Below are 6,863 nucleotides of genomic sequence, written 5' to 3' on the forward strand. Positions count from 1 at the left end.
TGCAAACCTTCTACAAGAGCTGAATTGAGAGCGTCCTGGCCGGCTGCATCACAGTACAGTACGGTTGTTGCAGAGAAATGGATCGAAGATCAATTCATAGGACTACAAGGGTGGCAGAAAGAATCACAAGAGTCGCCCTCCCCCTCATTAATGCTATCTAAAAGGTATTGTTGTCCAAAGAGGGCGCGCCAAATAATTGAGGGCTCCTTCCACCCTGCACACAGCATCTTTCAGCTATTTGCATCGGGGAAGAGATACAAGAGGATCAGAGCCAACACCACCAGGACGAGATGCAGCTTCTACCCACGGGCGTTGAGAATGCTGAACAACCGAATGAACTGCCCTCCAAGAGTCGCATATTTACAAAGCGCTGTCTATTTATTTATTTATTTTTTACGTTTAGATGAAATACTTGTACTGCATGTGCACTGTTTGCCTATATGTGCATCTGCCGGTTTTGCATCGGAGAACGCCGTTTTGTCAGGTTGTACTTGTTCAATCAGGTGACAATAAACTTGACTCTTGGGAAGTTTTCACAATAGCAGATTTGGAAAAGGATTGACCGGGCAAAGAGTGGCTGAATCACGTTTGCTGTGGCAGAGCAAAGGTTAACAAATTATCCAGGGTGTGCCAATAGTTAACTTAAGATGAAATGCTCACAAAAGCATCAATTCACAGATAAGATTAATTACTTCACCATGGATGAGATCTGAGCTCTATGAGTTGCAACAGAACTCACTGAGTAGGTGTTGGAAATAATGTAATGGCCAAATCAATGCCTGTGCCATGCCACAAGGCAAAACTTCCTATCATATTGACAATAATATCTTTCATAATGCCCAGCTGCTAATTCAGGGATTGGGAAAAGAAGATGCAAAAGGAAATCAATACAAAACAAGAATCAGATAGGTAAATCATCTTAAGGCTGGCTAACTCTTACCATTCATCCTGTAATGTCATCTGGGATCACTCCCCATATAGGAGAGGGAAGACAAGTCATTGTCAACTCTCTGAAGGGGGTCTCAGAAAAAGGGATTAAAACAGTGATTCTCAACCTTTTTCTTTCCACTCACATACCACTTTAAGTAATCCCTATGCCATTGGTGCTCTGTGATTAGTAAGGGATGGCTTAAGGTGGAATGTGAGTGGGGTGGGAAGGGAAGGTTGAGAATCACTGCTCTAGAATTAGTTTGCTTGAGAAAAATTGTCATGGGCCCATTTTCTTTGGCGTGCAGATAGCGAGTCAATGAAGCACGATTAAGACAGTGGATTTCAACCTTCCCTTCCCACTCACATATCACCTTAAGCCATCCCTTATTAATCATAGAGCACCAATGGTATAGGGATGGCTTAAGGTGGTATGTGAGTGGAAAGAAAACAAGTTGAGAACCACTGGGTTAAAACAAGGACATTGCCCACTAATTTGACACAGTTATCACAATCTGGCCTCATCATTTAACAGTCAATTAACATTTTCCTGTGTCCCTTGGAATATTTACCACTGAGCAGTATAATTAGTTATTAAACATTTAGAGCAGTTCATAATCTGAGCAAGTGAGATGCCCAGCATTTAATCATCGAATTGACAGAGCACAGGAATGTATCATTAAACTCCTCAACCATTCTGAAAGCACGGTCTGCATACTAAATAACAGTGTCTTGCTGTTGTAATGTGAAGCCATTGGTTTGGTATTAAACACATAGTGCCAGAAAAGCCGGGAAACCATGAGTAATGAGCAGGTAGTGCTGCTACTTCACAACTCTAGTGAGCCCTGTTTGATCCTGAGCTCCAATGCTGTCACAGAGTTACACAGCATGGAACAGGCCTTTCAGCCCAACTTAGAATGCTAATAATGAAATTAGAATTCTGGGCCATTTTCAATCACTTGGTTCATAAAACCACCGTCTAAGCCCCCAACCCATGTATCTGTTCAAATGTCTTTTGAACATCATAACTATACCCACTTCAATGCCATGCCTGTCCAAAGCCCACTGCTATCTTTGTGAAGTTTGAGCATTCTCCCAGCGATAGCATGAATTTCTTCAGGTGCTCCAAGTTCCCCCAACATGATGTAGATGTGCAGACTGGGAGGTTTAATTGATTACGAGTGGAGACACTGACTGATGGGATCGACGGGAATGCTGGTGACTTGACAGACTAGCTGCCTTTTTACATAGGAAGTAATTATGAAAAAGAAAAAAACATTAAACCTCCATGGATTTGTGCTGTGCAGAGATCAGTAATGGTACCCAGTGACTTCCTACATCCTCCACATCCGCCAGTCTCCACTGACTCACACAAACAACACCCCACTGAAAATCTCTGCATGGATGTAAATAAATCAGTTTTGAGCATGGTGCTTCCCCTTCTTCAAATAGTGCAGGCCGATAAGGATGAGTAGATAAGATCGTAAGAGAATAGATGGCAGCTGGGTACACACCTGAGTAATGTTGGTGTATACCGAGATATGACCTCATCCCCATTTTCTGAAGTCAATGACGATTTCGATCACTTTCCTGATATTGAGGTAGAGATTGTAATCCTGACACCATTTCACCAGACTTTCCATCTCCTGCTAATCCTTCTCTGTAATTTTTTTGAACCTAAAAAAAATTTTAGACTTTCAGGCCATTTCGGCCCATGAGATGTGCTGCCCAATTATACTCAATTAACCCCTAATACGTTAAAAATAGTGAGAGTGAACTGTGGCCCCCAGGGAAAACCCACACAGACATGGGGAGAACGTATCAACTCCTTATAGACAGTGCACATTGGGGTTAGGGTTAGGGTCCCAACCACTGGCGCTGTAATAGCATTGCGCTAACCGTACAGGCCTCTATTATCTTACTGCTGATGGAAAACAAGACAATATGCATCAGTGATGCCTCTCTGACATCCACCATCATGAAAGGCCCACATCAACTCCAGCTTTCCAGACAGGCTCGATCCATCGTGATTTATCTGTTAAACAGGACAATGAAGCTTTTGCTTCCTGAATACTTGTAGGGGTATTTTATAGATTTTGGGCTGTTGATCACAAAAATCGCCTTAAAATTTTCCCATCACATAGCACTATCTTTTGTGATTTCCTGTCATATTTTAAGTCTATTTCAAACCAGGAAGCACATCTTGTCCTTAAAAATTAATTTACTGCATTCACACTTGGACGTCTTCCCTGCTGATCTCGGTGCCGTCGGTGACGAACGGGGCGAAGGGTTTCACCAGGACATTGCGACCATGGAAAAGCGGTATCAGGGCAACTGGAATCTGTCAATGCCGGCCAACTATTGTTGGACGCTGACATGAGAGGCATCTGAGCACAAATGAAAATCAGCGGCAAAACATTTTTAGGTCAGTTGAACAAATTTTCAGTGTCATTATGCGATTAAACTTATAGCACAAAGACTAAAACCTTCCTTATGATTTTGTGAACACCACTCCAATTATTCCACTTCGCTAAAATGCTTGACGATTGTCTTCAGGTTGTATTTTACCAGTTCCCAATAACAACTTGTGTGGTGAATTTCTTTTTTCAAAAGGCAATGTAGTTATTGGGCAACATTATGCTTGACCAGGTCCAATCGTACATCTGGAAGATCAGTAAGTACATCCAAACACAACACTTTTTGACAAAGAAATCACATTGAAAACATATGATTACATCATTTTCCCAGCCAGAAGGATACCATCCATTCATTTGGTGTCAATTAGTAGCTGAAACTCCATCTGAGAGCAAGAAAGTCCGGAATGTTTGAATGTATTTTACCAAGGACAATGCGCTTAATGATACTTGTATATGTGTTCATGCAGGAGATTCAGAATTTTTATCATCTATTTAACTGGTCTCCTTTTTTTAATTATGTTGTGAGTAAATACTCTAAGATTACTGTAGCTTTTCAGTCAAAGGACAACCTGTATTGAGCTAGCCTCTTAGTGAAAGGATTTGCTAATATTAAATCCCTATGGCCTTGACTGATGAGTGACCTGTTCCTGAAGGTTTTGTTTAACACCAAGTGTGGTCTTGGGTCCAAATCTCTTAAGTTTGTAATTGTAGCACGCGAGTATGTTTGGCATACTTCAATACAGTTTGTCCTCCCTCAAGTGTATGTGCATATCAGATTGCATCTTCCTGGCTGTATATTAGTTTAACATCTGTGCCTATGGGGCAAAAATGTGAAGATTAATTTATTTTAAAGGCCCATAATTAAATTGACAGGTCATAAAGATGTAGCTTTCCTTCAATACTTAAATGGCCAATATAGAGTGTCGAATAGCCATACTTGACTTCCTACTATTGACTGCCATGCAATGAATAATATTAGAACAACTGCACTCCACAAATGATTTTCACTAACTCCTTACCCCTTCATGACTTCAGAATAGTGTCAAAGTTTCCATAAAACCAATGATGTGCTATTAGGTCATTCCATGTGAGGAAGCCAATAATGTCCTATTAGATCATTCGGTCTGACTAAGTCAATAATATCTGTTACACTACTCTGCACTACTAAACAAATGATGTCACAATGGACTGCATTCCATTTCTCAGCCAACATTGTTCTATTGGGTTGTACAGAGTTACTAAAGCAATGGTGTCATAAAAGTCCATTGTGTATTTCTGAGAAGCAATCTCCAAATATGACCTTTTCACATTTAATGCAAGCCCTGTTAATTACAGCAGAATCAACGTCAAGGTAAATCATATTCAGTTGCTACTTGAAGTTGTGAGGTCAGCTAAGCAGTCAACAATTATTTTCAGTATCTTCACTCAAAAATTGCCATAAATCCAGCTTTTGACAACCTGAGGAGGGGATTCTAGAAAACCTCTTTTGCTCTTTCCAGCCAGAAGGATATCACCCATTCATTTGGTGTCAATTAGTAGCTGAAACCCCAGCTGAGAGCAAGAAAGTCAGGAATGTTTGAATGTATTTTACCAAGGACAATACACTTAATGTTATTTGTATATGTGTTCATGCAGGAGATTTTTTATCATCTATTTAACTGGTCCCCTTTTTTAATTATGTTGTGAATAAATTAGATATAGGAGCAGAAACAGGCTATTCAGCCCATCGAGTCTGCCCTGCCATTCAATCTTGATCCATTTTCCCATTCAGCCCCACTCCCTGGCCTTCTCCAGGGATGATAGCCTGGTTATTCAAGAATCTATTCATCTCGGCCTTAAATACACTCAATCACTTGGCCTCCACAACTGTCTGTGGCAATAAATTCAACAATTTCTCTGCATCTCTGTTCTAAGTGGACACCCTTCATTCCTGAAGTGGCGCCCTCTTGTCCCAGACTCTCCTAGCATGGGATGCAACCTTTCTACATCTACTCTGTCCGTGCCTTTATTAATGGCTTGTGATAGTACAGGATACTATCACCAATGTGTATGTTTGTATATATTTACATATAGTAATAATGATTGGCTGAGAACTACTGGCAGGTCATAAAGGGCTGCTCTTAACCAGACCCAGGTCAGTCTGGACTGATCGACCTTGATGCACTACACTCCAGTCTTTTGTTAATAAAAAGCCTTGGTTTGAGTCAACATCTTTGAGTCATTCGACGCGCTACATGGCTAAAATCACACAAAAGAAAATAATACAGCAAAGAGATCTCAACAAAGGTCTGACGAAATTTCTTGACAGTGGAAGCAAGCAGAGTCACATTGCTACAAACCTAGCATACAGGAAAACATTCACATGATTAGGTCTGTTAATGTTTTATTCACGAATTCCAATAATTAGTCATTATGGATTCAGGTTAGCTGACTTCATTTGGCCAGCATCCATGTACCCTTGCATTAAGCTGCCAATTTCTAATACATGCCAATTCTTCACTTTCAACATCAGTATTCCATTCTATTTCCAGATTTATTCCCTTCAGCAAATGAATACCCTTATTAGCAACCCATAAATCTCTACCTAAGAATGGCTGACTTTCAGTTACGTGCCAGCTTCATGCTGTTAGAAATTAAATATGGATGTGAAAAATACTTGCGAGAGAATTCAGTTCATAATTCAAGTCCTTTCAATAATGTGCATCCATGTCTCAAATATTTCTCACAAGCCCAGCTGGATCTCCCAATTATTTGAAATGTGGTCAATTGGTGTTCATCAATTACCATTTATCTTTTATCAATAATTTCACAAATAATTGATGTTAACATTGGAACATTTGTCCAAGGTTTCGGTTTATTAATAGTAGCCATTCAAAAGCTACAGGTTTTACAATGCTGAGGACGAGTACCTTTAATCTAACCAGTTGTTAATGCTACTATCCTTCATAACAGTCAACCACATGGACAAAATTAGTCAATATTAACCAAACTTCATGATGATTGTGTGTAATTGGGGAATAGGAGGTTTAAGAAATGTCAAGTCTAACCTTAGCATTGCATGATATGGGTTTTAATATAGCCAGAACTATCTATAAAAAAGTCTAATTTGACCAACAGTTGGGCTGCCAGTGGCTTGATGCCTCTCTTCCCAACCCTTCATCCAAAAATGACAATTTCCATCTAAGACTTATCTAAAAATTACTGTCACTGAGACAGTCTGTCTGTAATTGATAAATTCACTTGGGCACAATTAGTGCTTGGCACTGGGTACATCACTGAGGTACAATGCTTAAGCCCACAAATTCTCTGGCCCTCTGATTGAATCAGTACTCAGTACAGAGTGCATAAAGCCAAGACCGCATCCAAAGGCACTCTATAATACCAGGCTGCCAAGTTCCAAGGTGGTTGCTGAACTTCTAGGTGCTTCAGGGAAACTGTGTGCTCAGTGAGAAAAGTGGTGAGATATAAGAATTGATTTACTGGCAGAAGGAAACATCAGTGAACCAAAAGGATAGAAAT

General features: G+C 40.2%; 1 long non-coding RNA gene across 5 annotated transcripts in view; it reads right to left on the reverse strand.

Moving 5' to 3' along the window:
• Nucleotides 1-4,476, reverse strand: part of LOC138752502 (uncharacterized) — a 148,794-nt gene extending 144,318 nt beyond the window's left edge. For all 5 annotated transcript variants that reach the window (XR_011350703.1, XR_011350701.1, XR_011350702.1 and 2 more), the window contains exon 1: nucleotides 4,364-4,476. This is a non-coding gene — a long non-coding RNA (uncharacterized lncRNA). The remainder of the gene's footprint in view (nucleotides 1-4,363) is intronic.
• Between the last annotated feature and the right edge of the window lie 2,387 nt (nucleotides 4,477-6,863).

Source organism: Narcine bancroftii, chromosome 2, assembly GCF_036971445.1.
Source record: "Narcine bancroftii isolate sNarBan1 chromosome 2, sNarBan1.hap1, whole genome shotgun sequence".
NCBI classification, from domain to species: domain Eukaryota; kingdom Metazoa; phylum Chordata; class Chondrichthyes; order Torpediniformes; family Narcinidae; genus Narcine; species Narcine bancroftii.